Source organism: Ambystoma mexicanum, chromosome 3q (assembly GCF_040938575.1).
Source record: "Ambystoma mexicanum isolate Mex_15411 chromosome 3q, UKY_AmexF1_1, whole genome shotgun sequence".
NCBI lineage: Eukaryota > Metazoa > Chordata > Amphibia > Caudata > Ambystomatidae > Ambystoma > Ambystoma mexicanum.
In genome coordinates, this window is record NC_090926.1 from 987,225,551 (window position 1) to 987,241,201 (window position 15,651).

Here is a 15,651-nt window from a genome sequence, read left to right on the forward strand (position 1 = left end):
AGGGGCAGCCTCCACCAGGCCCCCACTCTTGTCTCCCACCACCCCCAACCCCCAGCCACCAGGGGCACCCTCCACCAGGCCCCCACTCATGTCCCCTATCACCCCCACCCCCCAGCCACCAGGGGCAGCCTCCACCAGGCCCCCACTCATGTCTCCCACCACCCGACCCCCCGGCAGTGCAGGGGCAGCCTCCACCAGGCCCCCACTCATGTCTCCCACCACCCCCACCCCCCAGCCACCAGGGGCATCCTCCACCAGGCCCCCACTCATGTCCCCTATCACCCCCACGCTCCAGCCACCAAGGGCACCCTCCACCAGGCCCCCCACTCATGTCTCCCATCACCCCCACCCCAGCCACCAGGGGCACCCTCCACCAGGCTCCCATTCATGTCTACCATCACCCCCATCCCCCAGCCACCAGGGGCAGCCTCCACCAGGCCCCCACTCATGTCTCCCACCACCCCCACCCCCCAGCCACCAGGGGCACCCTCCACCAGGCCCCCACTCATGTCTTTCATCACCCCCACCCCAGCCACCAGGGGCACCCTCCACCAGGCTCCCATTCATGTCTACCATCACCCCCATCCCCCAGCCACCAGGGGCAGCCTCCACCAGGCCCCCACTCATGTCTCCCACCACCCCCACCCCCCAGCCACCAGGGGCACCCTCCACCAGGCCCCCACTCATGTCTTTCATCACCCCCACACCCCAGCAACCAGGGGCACCCTCCACCAGGCCCCCACTCATGTCCAACTCATGTCTCACTGCACCCCCACCCCCCAGCCACCAGGGGCAGCCTCCACCAGGCCCCCACTCATGTCTCCCACCACCCCCTCCCCCCAGCCACCAGGGGCACCCTCCACCAGGCCCCACTCATATCTCCCACCACCCCCACCCCCCAGCGGTGCAGGGGCAGCCTTCACCAGGCCCCCAACCATGTCTCCCACCACCCCCACCCCCCAGCCACCAGGGGCAGCCTTCACCAGGCCCCCACTCATGTCTCCCACCACCCCCACCCCCCAGCAGTGCAGGGGCACCCTCCAACCGGACCCCACTCATGTCTACCACCACACCCACCCCCCAGCATCCAGGGGCACCCTCCACCAGGCCCCCACTCATGTCTCCCACCACCCCCAACCCACAGCCACCAGGGGCAGCCTCCACCAGGCCCCCACTCATGTCTCCCACCACCCCCACCCCCCAGCCACCAGGGGCACCCTCCACCAGGCCCCCACTCATGTCTACCACCACCCCCACCCCCCAGTAGTGCAGGGGCACCCTCCAACAGGACCCCACTCATGTCTACCACCACCCCCAACCCCCCAGCATCCAGGGGCACCCTCCACCAGGCCCCCACTCATGTCTCCCACTACACATCCACCAGGGGCACCCTCCACCAGGCCCCCACTCATGTCTCCCATCACCCCCACCCCCCAGCAGTGCAGGGGCAGCCTCCACCAGGCCCCCAACCATGTCTCCCACCACCCCCACCCCCCAGCCACCAGGGGCAGCCTCCACCAGGCCCCCACTCATGTCTCCCACCACCCCCACCCCCCAGCAGTGCAGGGGCGCCCTCCACCAGGCCCCCACTCATGTCTACCATCACCCCCACCCCCCAGCAGTACAGGGGCAGCCTCCACCAGGCACCCTCTCATGTCTCCCACCACCCCACCCCCCAGCAGTGCAGGGGCAGCCTCCACCAGGCCCCCAACCATGTCTCCCACCACCCCCACCCCCCAGCCACCAGGGGCAGCCTCCACCAGGCCCCCAGTCATGTCTCCCACCACCCCCACCCCCCAGCAGTGCAGAGGCACCCTCCACCAGGACCCCACTCATGTCGAGCACCACCCCCACCCCCAGCATAAAGGGGCACCCTCCACCAGGCCCCCACTCATGGCTCCCACCACCCCCACACCCCAAACTCCATGGGCACCCTCCACCAGGCCCCCACTCATGTCTCCCACCACCCCCAGCCACCAGGGGCACCCTCCACCTGGCCCCCACTCATGTCTACCACCACCCCCACCCCCCAGCCACCAGGGGCAGCCTCCACCAGGCCCCCACTCATGTCTCCCACCACCCCCACCCCTCAGCCACCAGGGGCACCCTCCACCAGGCCCCCACTCATGTCTACCACTACCCCAACACCCCAGCATCCAGGGGCAGCCTCCACCAGGCCCCCACTCATGTCTCCCACCACCCCTACCCCCCAGCAGTGCAGGGCAGCCTCCACCAGGCCCCCACTCATGTCTCCCACCATCCCCACCCCCCAGCCACCAGGGGCACCCTCCACCAGGCCCCCACTCATGTCCCCTATCACCCCCACCCCCCAGCCTCCAGGGGCACCCTCCACCAGGCCCCCATTCATGTCTCCCATCACCCCCACCCCCAGCCACCAGGGGCACCCTCCACCAGGCCCCCACTCATGTCCAACTCATGTCTCCCTGCACCCCCACCCCCAGCCACCAGGGGCAGCCTCCACCAGGCCCCCACTCATGTCTACCACCAACCCCACCCCCCAGCATCCAGGGGCAGTCTCCACCAGGCCCCCACTCATTTCTCCAACCACCCCCCCCAGCAGTGCAGGGGCAGCCTCCACCAGGCCCCCACTCATGTCTCCCACCACCCCCCAGCCACCAGGGGCAGCCTCCACCAGGCCCCCACTCATGTCTCCCACCACCCCCACCCCCCAGCCACCAGGGGCACCCTCCACCAGGCCCCCACTCATGTCTACCACCACCCCCACACCCCAGCAGTGCAGGGGCACCCTCCAACAGGACCCCACTCATGTCTACCACCACCCCCACCCCCCAGCATCCAGGGGCACCCTCCACCAGGCCCCCACTCATGTCTCCCACCACCCCACCCCACAGCCACCAGGGTCACCCTCCACCAGGCCCCCACTCATGTCTACCATCACCCCCACCCCCCAGCCACCAGGGTCAGCCTCCACCAGGCCCCCACTCATGTCTCCCACCACCCCCACCCCCCAGCCACCATGGGCACCCTCCACCAGGCCCCCACTCATGTCTCTCATCACCCCCACCCCCCAGCCACCAGGGACACCCTCCACCAGGCCCCCACTCATGTCCAACTCATGTCTCCCTGCACCCCCACCCCCCAGCCACCAGGGGCAGCCTCCACCAAGCCCCACTCATGTCTCCCACCACCCCCACCCCCCAGCCAACAGGGGAACCCTCCACCAGGCCCCCACTCATGTCTCCCACCACCCCCACCCCCCAGCAGTGCAGGGGCAGCCTCCACCAGGCCCCCAACCATGTCTCCCACCACCCCCACCCCCCCAGGGGCAGCCTCCACCAGGCCCCCACTCATGTCTCCCACCACCCCCACCCCCCAGCAGTGCAGGGGCACCCTCCAACCGGACCCCACTCATGTCTACCACCACACCCTCCCCCCAGCATCCAGGGGCACCCTCCACCAGGCCCCCACTCATGTCTCCCACCACCCCCACCCCACAGCCACCAGGGGCACCCTCCACCAGGCCCCCACTCATGTCTACCACCACCCCCACCCCCCAGCCACCAGGGGCAGCCTCCACCAGGCCCCCACTCATGTCTCCCACCACCTCCATCCCCCAGCCACCAGGGACACCCTCCACCAGGCCCCCACTCATGTCTACCACCACCCCCACCCCCCAACAGTGCAGAGGCACCCTCCAACAGGACCCCACTCATGTCTACCACCACCCCCAACCCCCCAGCATCCAGCGGCGCCTTCCACCAGGCCCCCACTCATGTCTCCCACCACCCCCACCACACATCCACCAGGGGCACCCTCCACCTGGCCCCCACTCATGTCTACCAACACCCCCACCCCCCAGCCACCAGGGGCAGCCTCCACCAGGCCCCCACTCATGTCTCCCACCACCCCCACCCGCCAGCCACCAGGGGCACCCTCCACCAGGCCCCCACTCATGTCTCTCATCACCCCCACCCCCCAGCCACCAGGGGCACCCTCCACCAGGCCCCCACTCATGTCCAATTCATGTCTCCCTGCACCCCCACCCCGCAGCCACCAGGGGCAGCCTCCACCAGGCCCCCACTCATGTCTACCACCACCCCCACCCCCCAGCCACCAGCGGCCGCCTCCACCAGGCCCTCACTCATGTCTCCCACCACCCCCACCCCCCAGCCACCAGGGGCAGCCTCCACCAGGCTCCCACTCATGTCTCCCACCACCCCCACCCCCCAGCCACCAGGGGCACCCTCCACCAGGCCCCCACTCATGTCTACCACCAGCCCCACCCGCCAGCAGTGCAGGGGCACCCTCCAACAGGACCCCAGTCATGTCTACCACCACCCCCACCCCCCAGCATCCAGGGGCACCCTCCACCAGGCCCCCACTCATGTCTCCCACCACCCCCACCCCACAGCCACCAGGGGCACCCTCCACCAGGCCCCCACTCATGTCTACCATCACCCCCACCCCCCAGCCACCAGGGGCAGCCTCCACCAGGCCCCCACTCATGTCTCCCACCACCCCCACCCCCCAGCCACCAGGGGCACCCTCCACCAGGCCCCCACTCATGTCTCTCATCACCCCCACCCCGCAGCCACCAGGGGCACCCTCCACCAGGCCCCCACTCATGTCCAACTCATGTCTCCCTGCACCCCCACTCCCCCAGCCACCAGGGGCAGCCTCCACCAGGCCCCCACTCATGTCTCCCCCCACCCCCACCCCCCAGCAGTGTAGGGGCACCTTCCACCAGGCCCCCACTCATGTCTCCCACCACCCCCACCACACATCCACCAGGGGCACCCTCCACCTGGCCCCCACTCATGTCTACCAACACCCCCACCCCCCAGCCACCAGGGGCAGCCTCCTCCAGGCCCACACTCATGTCTCCCACCACCCCCACCCCCCAGCCACCAGGTGCACCATCCACCAGGCCCCCACTCATGTCTCTCATCACCCCCACCCCCCAGCCACCAGGGGCACCCTCCACCAGGCCCCCACTCATGTCCAATTCATGTCTCCCTGCACCCCCACCCCGCAGCCACCAGGGGCAGCCTCCACCAGGCCCCCACTCATGTCTACCACCACCCCCACCCCCCAGCCACCAGGGGCAGCCTCCACCAGGCCCCCACTCATGTCTCCCACCACCCCCACCCCCCAGCCACCAGGGGCACCCTCCACCAGGCCCCCACTCATGTCTACCACCACCCCCACCCCCCAGCAGTGCAGGGGCACCCTCCAACAGGATCCCACTCATGTCTACCACCACCCCCACCCCCCAGCATCCAGGGGCACCCTCCACCAGGCCCCCACTCATGTCTCCCACCACCCCCACCCCACATCCACCAGGGGCACCCTCCACCAGGCCCCCACTCATGTCTACCATCACCCCCACCCCCCAGCCACCAGGGGCAGCCTCCACCAGGCCCCCACTCATGTCTCCCATCACCCCCACCCCCCAGCCACCAGGGGCACCCTCCACCAGGCCCCCACTCATGTCTCTCATCACCCCCATCCCCCAGCCACCAGGGGCACCCTCCACCAGGCCCCCACTCATGTCCAACTCATGTCTCCCACCACCCCCACCCCCCAGCAGTGTAGGGGCAGCCTCCACCAGGCCCCCAACCCATGTCTCCCACCACCCCCACCCCCCAGCCACCAGGGGCAGCCTCCACCAGGCCCCCACTCATGTCTCCCACCACCCCCACCCCCCAGCAGTGCAGGGGCACCCTCCAACCAGACCCCACTCATGTCTACCACCACACCCACCCCCCAGCATCCAGGGGCACCCTCCACCAGGCCCCCACTCATGTCTCCCACCACCCCCACCCCACAGCCACCAGAGGCACCCTCCACCAGGCCCCCACTCATGTCTACCACCACCCCCATCCCCCAGCCACCAGGGGCACCCTCCACCAGGCCCCCACTCATGTCTCCCACCACCTCCACCCCCCAGCCACCAGGGACACCCTCCACCAGGCCCCCACTCATGTCTACCACCACCCCCACCCCCCAGCAGTGCAGAGGCACCCTCCAACAGGACCCCACTCATGTCTACCACCACCCCTAACCCCCCAGCATCCAGCGGCACCTTCCACCAGGCCCCCACTCATGTCTCCCACCACCCCCACCACACATCCACCAGGGGCACCCTCCACCAGGCCCCCACTCATGTCTACCAACATCCCCACCCCCCAGCCACCAGGGGCAGCCTCCACCAGGCCCCCACTCATGTCTCCCACCACCCCCACCCCCCAGCCACCAGGGGCACCCTCCACCAGGCCCCCACTCATGTCTCTCATCACCCCACCCCCCAGCCACCAGGGGCACCCTCCACCAGGCCCCCACTCATGTCCAATTCATGTCTACCTGCACCCCCACCCCCCAGCCACCAGGGGCACCCTCCACCTGGCCCCCACTCATGTCTATCACCACCCCCACCCCCCAGCCACCAGGGGAAACCTCCACCAGGCCCCCACTCATGTCTCCCACCACCCCCACCCCCCAGCCACCAGGGGCACCCTCCACCTGGCCCCCACTCATGTCTATCACCACCCCCACCCCCCAGCCACCAGGGGCAGCCTCCACCAGGCCCCCACTCATGTCTCCCACCACCCCCACCCCCCAGCCACCAGGGGCACCCTCCACCAGGCCCCCACTCATGTCTACCACCACCCCAAACCCCCAGCATCCAGGGGCAGCCTCCACCAGGCCCACACTCATGTCTCCCACCACCCCCACCCGCCAGCCGTGTAGGGGCAGCCTCCACCAGGCCCCCACTCATGTCTCCCACCACCCCCACCCCCGAGCCACCAGGGGCACCCTCCACCAGGCCCCCACTCATGTCCCCTATCACCCCCACCCCCCAGCCACCAGGGGCACCCTCCACCAGGCCCCGAATCATGTCCCCTATCACCCCTACCCCCCACCCACCAGGGGCACCCTCCACCAGGCCCCCACTCATGTCTACCACCACCCCCACCCCCCAGCCACCAGGGGCAGCCTCCACCAGGCTCCCACTCATGTCTCCCACCACCCCCACCCCCCAGCCACCAGGGGCACCCTCCACCAGGCCCCTACTCATGTCTAGCACCATCCCCACCCCCCAGCATCCAGGGGCAGCCTCCACCAGGCCCCCACTCATGTCCACCACCACCCCCAACCCCCAGCATCCAGGGGCAGCCTCCACCAGGCCCCCACTCATTTCTCCCACCACCACCACCCCCAGCAGTGCAGGGGCAGCCTCCACCAGGCCCCCACTCATGTATCCCACCACCCCCACCCCCAGCCACCAGGTGCACCCTCCACCAGGCCCCCACTCATGTCCCCTATCACCCCCACCCCCCAGCCACCAGGGGCACCCTCCACCAGGCCCCCACTCATGTCTCCCATCACCCCCACCCCCCAGCCACCAGGTGCACCCTCCACCAGGCCCCCACTCATGTCCAACTCATGTATCCATGCACCCCCACCCCCCAGCCACCAGGGGCAGCCTCAACCAGGCCCCCACTCATGTCCACCACCACCCCCACCCCCCAGCATCCAGGGGCAGCCTCCACCAGGCCCCCACTCATGTCTCCCACCACCACCACCCCCAGCAGTGCAGGGGCAGCCTCCACCAGGCCCCCACTCATGTATCCCACCACCTCCACCCCCCAGCCACCAGGGGCACCCTCCACCAGGCCCCCACTCATGTCCCCTATCATCCCCATCCCCCAGCCACCTGGGGCAACCTCCACCAGGCCCCCACTCATGTCTCCCATCACCCCCATCCCCCAGCCACCAGGGGCACCCTCAACCAGGCCCCCACTCATGTCCAACTCATGTCTCCATGCACCACCACCCCCCAGCATCCAGGGGCAGCCTCCACCAGGCCCCCACTCATGTCTCCCACCACCCCCACCCCCCAGCCGTGTAGGGGCAGCCTCCACCAGGCCCCCACTCATGTCTCCCACCACCCCCACCCCCCAGCCACCAGGGGCACCCTCCACCAGGCCCCCACTCATGTCCCCTATCACCCCCACCCCCAGCCACCAGGGGCACCCTCCACCATGCCCCCACTCATGTCCCCTATCACCCCCACCCCCCAGCCACCAGGGGCACCCTCCACCAGGCCCCCACTCATGTCTACCACCACCCCCACCCCCAGCCACCAGGGGCATCCTCCACCAGTCTCCCACTCATGTCTCCCACCACCCCCACCCCCCAGCAACCAGGGGCACCCTCCACCAGCCCCCCACTCATGTCTACCACCACCCCCACCCCCCAGCATCCAGGGGCAGCCTCCACCAGGCCCCCACTCATGTCTCCCACCACCCCCACCCCCCAGCAGTGCAGGGGGAGCCTCCACCAGGCCCCCACTCATGTCTCCCACCACCCCCACCCCCCCAGCCACCAGAGGCACCCTCCACCAGGCCCCCACTCATGTCCCCTATCACCCCCACCTCCCAGCCACCAGGGCCATCCTCCACCAGGCCCCCACTCATGTCTCCCATCACCCCCACCCTCCAGCCACCAGGGGCACCCTCCACCAGGCCCCCACTCATGTCCAACTCATGTCTCCCTGCACCCCCGCCCCCAGCCACCAGGGGCAGCCTCCACCAGGCCCCCACTCATGTCTACCACCACCCCCACCCCCCAGCATCCAGGGGCAGCCTCCACCAGGCCCACACTCATGTCTCCCACCACCCCCACCCCCAGCAGTGCAGGGGCAGCCTCCACCAGGCCCCCACTCATGTATCCCACCACCCCCACCCCCCAGCCACCAGGGGCACCCTCCACCAGGCCCCCACTCATGTCCCCTATCACCCGCACCCCCCAGCCACCAGGGGCACCCTCCACCAGGCCCCCACTCATGTCTCCAATCACCCCCACCCCCCAGCCACCAGGGGCAACCTCCACCAGGCCCCCACTCATGTCTCCCATCACCCCCACCCCCCAGCCACCAGGGGCACCCTCCACCAGGCCCCCACTCATGTCCAACTCATGTCTCCATGCACCCCCACCCCCCAGCCACCAGGGGCAGCCTCCACCAGGCCCCCACTCATGTCTCCCACCACCCCCACCCCCCAGCCACCAGGGGCACCCTCCACCAGGCCCCCACTCATGTCTCCCACCACCCCCACCCCCCAGCAGTGCAGGGGCAGCCTCCACCAGGCCCCCAACCATATCTCCCACCACCCCCACCCCCAGCCACCAGGGGCAGCCTCCACCAGGCCCCCACTCATGTCTCCCACCACCCCCACCCCCCAGCAGTGCAGGGGCACCCTCCAACAGGACCCCACTCATGTCTACCACCACCCCCCAGCATCCAGGGGCACCCTCCACCAGGCCCCCACTCATGTCTCCCACCACCCCCACCCCCCAGCCACCAGGGGCACCCTCCACCAAGCCCCCACTCATGTCTACCACCACCCCCACCCCCCGGCCACCAGGGGCAGCCTCCACCAGCCCCCACTCATGTCTCCCACCACCCCCACCCCCAAGTCACTAGGGACACCCTCCACCAGGCCCCCACTCATGTCTACCACTACCTCCACCCCCCAGCATCCAGGGGCAGCATCCACCAGGCCCCCACTCATGTCTCCTACCACCCCCACCCCCCAGCATCCAGGAGCAGCCTCCACGAGGCCCCCACTCATGTCTCCTACCACCCCCACCCCCCAGCAGTGCAGGGGCAGCCTCCACCAGGCCCCCACTCTTGTCTCCCACCACCCCCAACCCCCAGCCACCAGGGGCACCCTCCACCAGGCCCCCACTCATGTCCCCTATCACCCCCACCCCCCAGCCACCAGGGGCAGCCTCCACCAGGCCCCCACTCATGTCTCCCACCACCCGACCCCCCGGCAGTGCAGGGGCAGCCTCCACCAGGCCCCCACTCATGTCTCCCACCACCCCCACCCCCCAGCCACCAGGGGCATCCTCCACCAGGCCCCCACTCATGTCCCCTATCACCCCCACGCTCCAGCCACCAAGGCACCCTCCACCAGGCCCCCCACTCATGTCTCCCATCACCCCCACCCCAGCCACCAGGGGCACCCTCCACCAGGCTCCCATTCATGTCTACCATCACCCCCATCCCCCAGCCACCAGGGGCAGCCTCCACCAGGCCCCCACTCATGTCTCCCACCACCCCCACCCCCCAGCCACCGGGGGCACCCTCCACCAGGCCCCACTCATGTCTTTCATCACCCCCACCCCCCAGCCACCAGGGGCACCCTCCACCAGGCCCCCACTCATGTCCAACTCATGTCTCACTGCACCCCCACCCCCCAGCCACCAGGGGCAGCCTCCACCAGGCCCCCACTCATGTCTCCCACCACCCCCTCCCCCCAGCCACCAGGGGCACCCTCCACCAGGCCCCACTCATATCTCCCACCACCCCCCAGCGGTGCAGGGGCAGCCTTCACCAGGCCCCCAACCATGTCTCCCACCACCCCCACCCCCCAGCCACCAGGGGCAGCCTCCACCAGGCCCCCACTCATGTCTCCCACCACCCCCACCCCCCAGCAGTGCAGGGGCACCCTCCAACCGGACCCCACTCATGTCTACCACCACACCCACCCCCCAGCATCCAGGGGCACCCTCCACCAGGCCCCCACTCATGTCTCCCACCACCCCCAACCCCCAGCCACCAGGGGCAGCCTCCACCAGGCCCCCACTCATGTCTCCCACCACCCACACACCCCAGCCACCAGGGGCACCCTCCACCAGGCCCCCACTCATGTCTACCACCACCCCCACCCCCCAGTAGTGCAGGGGCACCCTCCAACAGGACCCCACTCATGTCTACCACCACCCCCAACCCCCCAGCATCCAGGGGCACCCTCCACCAGGCCCCCACTCATGTCTCCCACTACACATCCACCAGGGGCACTCTCCACCAGGCCCCCACTCATGTCTACCAACACCCCCACCCCCCAGCCAACAGGGGCAGCCTCCACCAGGCCCCCACTCATGTCTCCCACCACCCCCACCCCCCAGCCACAAGGGGCACCCTCCACCAGGCCCCCACTCATGTCCAATTCATGTCTCCCTGCACCCCCACCCCCCAGCCACCAGGGGCAGCATCCACCAGGCCCCCACTCATGTCTACCACCACCCCCAACCCCCAGCCACCAGGGGCAGCCTCCACCAGGCCCCCACTGATGTCTCCCACCACCCCCACCCCCCAGCCACCAGGGGCACCCTCCACCAGGCCCCCACTCATGTCTCCCATCACCCCCACCCCCCAGCCACCAGGGGCACCCTCCAATAGGCCCCCACTCATGTCCAACTCATGTCTCCTTGCACCCCCACCCCCCAGCCACCAGGGGCAGCCTCCACCAGGCCCCCACTCATGTCTCCTACCACCCCCACCCCGCAGCCACCAGGGGCACCCTCCACCAGGCCCCGACTCATGTCTCCCACCACCCCCACCACCAGCAGTGCTGGGGCAGCCTCCACCAGGCCCCCAACCATGTCTCCCACCACCCCAGCCACCAGGGGCAGCCTCCACCAGGCCCCCACTCATGTCTCCCACCACCCCCACCCCCCAGCAGTGCAGGGGCACCCTCCAACCGGACCCCACTCATGTCTACCACCACACCCACCCCCAGCATCCAGGGGCACCCTCCACCAGGCCCCCACTCATGTCTCCCATCACCCCCACCCCACAGCCACCAGGAGCACTCGCAACCAGGCCCCCACTCATGTATACCACCACCCCCAGCGACCAGGGGCAGCCTCCACCAGGCCCCCACTCATGTCTCCCACCACCCCCACCCCCCAGCCACCAGGGGCACCCTCCACCAGGCCCCCACTCATGTCTGCCACCATACCCACCCCCCAGCAGTGCAGGGGCACCCTCCAACAGGACCCCACTCATGTCTACCACCACCCCCAACCCCCCAGCATCCAGGGGCACCCTCCACCAGGCCCCCACTCATGTCTCCCACCACACATCCACCAGGGGCACCCTCCACCAGGCCCCCACTCATGTCTACCATCACCCCCACCCCCCAGCCACCAGGGGCAGCCTCCACCAGGCCCCCACTCATGTCTCCCACCACCCCCACCCCCCAGCCACCAGGGGCACCCTCCACCAGGCCCCCACTCATGTCTCTCATAACCCCCACCCCGCAGCCACCAGGGGCACCCTCCACCAGGCCCCCACTCATGTCCAATTTATGTCTCCCTGCACCCCCATCCCCCAGCCACCAGGGGCAGCCTCCACCAGGCCCCCACTCATGTCTACCACCACCCCCACCCCTCAGCCACCAGGGGCAGCCTCCACCAGGCCCCCACTCATGTCTCCCATCACCCCCACCCCCCAGCCACCAGGGGCACCCTCCAACAGGCCCCCACTCATGTCTCTTATCACATCCACCCCCCAGCCACCAGGGGCACCCTCCACCAGGCCCCCACTCATGTCCAACTCATGTCTCCCTGCACCCCCAGCCACCAGGGACAGCATCCACCAGGCCCCCACTCATGTCTCCCACCACCCCCACCCCCCAGCCACCAGGGGCACCCTCCACCAGGCCCTCACTCATATCTCCCACCACGCCACCCCCACCCCCCAGCAGTGCAGGGGCAGCCTCCACCAGGCCCCCAACCATGTCTCCCACCACCCCCACCCCCCAGCCACCAGGGGCAGCCTCCACCAGGCCCCCACTCATGGCTCCCAACACCCCCACCCCCCAGCAGTGCAGGGGCACCCTCCACCAGGAACCCACTCATGTCTACCACCACCCCCACCCCCATGCATCCAGGGGCACCCTCCACCAGGCCCCCACTCATGTCTCCCACCACCCCCACCCCCCAGCCACCAGGGGCACCCTCCACCTGGCCCCCACTTATGTCTATCACCACCCCCACCCCCCAGCCACCAGTGGCAGCCTCCACCAGGTACCCACTCATGTCTCCCACCACCCCCTCCCCCCAGCCACCAGGGGCGCCCTCCATCAGGCCCCCACTCATGTCTACCACCACCCCCACCCCCCAGCATCCAGGGGCAGCCTCCACCAGGCCCCCACTCATGTCTCCCACCACCCCCACCCCCCAGCCGTGTAGGGGCAGCCTCCACCAGGCCCCCACTCATGTCTCTCACCATCCCAATCCCCCAGCCACCAGGGGCACCCTCCACCAGGCCCCCACTCATGTCCCCTATTACCCCCGAACCCCAGCCACCAGGGGCACCCTCCACCAGGCCCCCACTCATGTCCCCTATCACCCCCACCCCCCCAGCCACCAGGGGCCCCCTCCACCAGGCCCCCACTCATGTCTACATCCACCCCCGCCCCACAGCCACCAGGGGCAGCCTCCGCCAGGCTCCCACTCATGTCTCCCACCACCCCCACCCCCCAGCCACCAGGGGCACCCTCCACCAGGCCCCCACTCATGTCTACCACCACCCCCACACCCCAGCATCCAGGGGCAGCCTCCACCAGGCCCCCACTCATGTCTCCCACCACCCCCACCCCCCAGCAGTGCACGGGGAGCCTCCACCAGGCCCCCACTCATGTCTCCCACCACCCAGCCACCAGGGGGCCCCTCCACCAGGCCCCCACTCATGTCCCCTATCACCCCCACCCCCCAGCCACCAGGGGCACCCTCCACCAGGCCCCCACTCATGTCTCCCATCACCCCCAACCCCCAGCCACCAGGGGCACCCTCCACCAGGCCCCCACTCATGTCTACCTCCACCCCCGCCCCACAGCCACCAGGGGCAGCCTCCACCAGGCCCCCACTCATGTCTCACACCACCCCCACCCCCCAGCCACCAGGGGCACCCTCCACCAGGCCCCCACTCATGTCTACCACCACCCCCACCCCCCAGTAGTGCAGGGGCACCCTCCAACAGGACCGCACTCATGTCTACCACCACCCCCAACCCCCAGCATCCAGGGGCACCCTCCACCAGGCCCCCACTCATGTCTCCCACTACACATCCACCAGGGGCACCCTCCACCAGGCCCCCACTCATGTCTACCAACACCCCCACCCCCCAGCCAACAGGGGCAGCCTCCACCAGGCCCCCACTCATGTCTCCCACCACCCCCACCCCCCAGCCACCAGGGGCACCCTCCACCAGGCCCCCACTCATGTCTCTCATTACCCCCACCCCCCAGCCACCAGGGGCACCCTCCACCAGGCCCCCACTCATGTCCAATTCATGTCTCCCTGCACCCCCACCCCCCAGCCACCAGGGGCAGCCTCCACCAGGCCCCCACTCATGTCTACCACCACCCCCACGCCCCAGCCACCAGGGGCAGCCTCCACCAGGCCCCCACTCATGTCTCCCACCACCCCCACCCCCCAGCCACCAGGGGCACCCTCCACCAGGCCCCCACTCATGTCTCCCATCACCCCCACCCCCAGCCACCAGGGGCACCCTCCAAAAGGCCCCCACTCATGTCCAACTCATGTCTCCTTGCACCCCCACCCGCCAGCCACCAGGTGGAAGCCTCCACCAGGCCCCCACTCATGTCTCCCACCACCCCCACCCCCCAGCCTCCAGGGGCACCCTCCACCAGGCCCCCACTCATGTCTCCCACCACCCCCACCCCCCAGCAGTGCAGGGGCAGCCTCCACCAGGCCCCCAACCATGTCTCCCACCACCCCCACCCCCCAGCCACCAGGGGCAGCCTCCACCAGGCCCCCACTCATGTCTCCCACCACCCCCACCCCCCAGCAGTGCAGGGGCACCCTCCAACCGGACCCCACTCATGTCTACCACCACACCCACCCCCAGCATCCAGGGGCACCCTCCACCAGGCCCCCACTCATGTCTCCCACCACCCCCACCCCACAGCCACCAGGGGCACCCTCCACCAGGCCCCCACTCATGTCTACCACCACCCCCACCCCCCAGCCACCAGGGGCAGCCTCCACCAGGCCCCCACTCATGTCTCCCACCACCCCCACCCCCCAGCCACCAGGGGCACCCTCCACCAGGCCCCCACTCATGTCTGCCACCATACCCACCTCCCAGCAGTGCAGGGGCACCCTCCAACAGGACCCCACTCATGTCTACCACCACCCCCAACCCCAAGCATCCAGGGGCACCCTCCACCAGGCCCCCACTCATGTCTCCCACCACACATCCACCAGGGGCACCCTCCACCAGGCCCCCACTCATGTCTACCATCACCCCCACCCCCCAGCCACCAGGGGCAGCCTCCACCTGGCCTCCACTCATGTCTCCCACCACCCCCACCCCCCAGCCACCAGGGGCACCCTCCACCAGGCCCCCACTCATGTCTCTCATCACCCCCACCCCCAAGCCACCAGGGGCACCCTCCACCAGGCCCCCACTCATGTCCAATTCATGTCTCCCTGCACCCCCACCCCCCAGCCACCAGGGGCAGCCTCCACCAGGCCCCCACTCATGTCTACCACCCCCACCCCCAGCCACCAGGGGCAGCCTCCACCAGGCCCCCACTCATGTCTCCCATCACTCCCACCCCCCAGCCACCAGGGGCACCCTCCACCAGGCCCCCACTCATGTCTCTTTTAACCCCCACACCCCAGCCACCATGGGCACCCTCCACCAGGCCCCACTCATGTCCAACTCATGTCTCCCTGCACCCCCACCCCCCAGCCACCAGGGGCAGCCTCCACCAGGCCCCCACTCATGTCTCCCACCACCCCCACCCCCCAGCCACCAGGGGCACCCTCCACCAGGCCCTCACT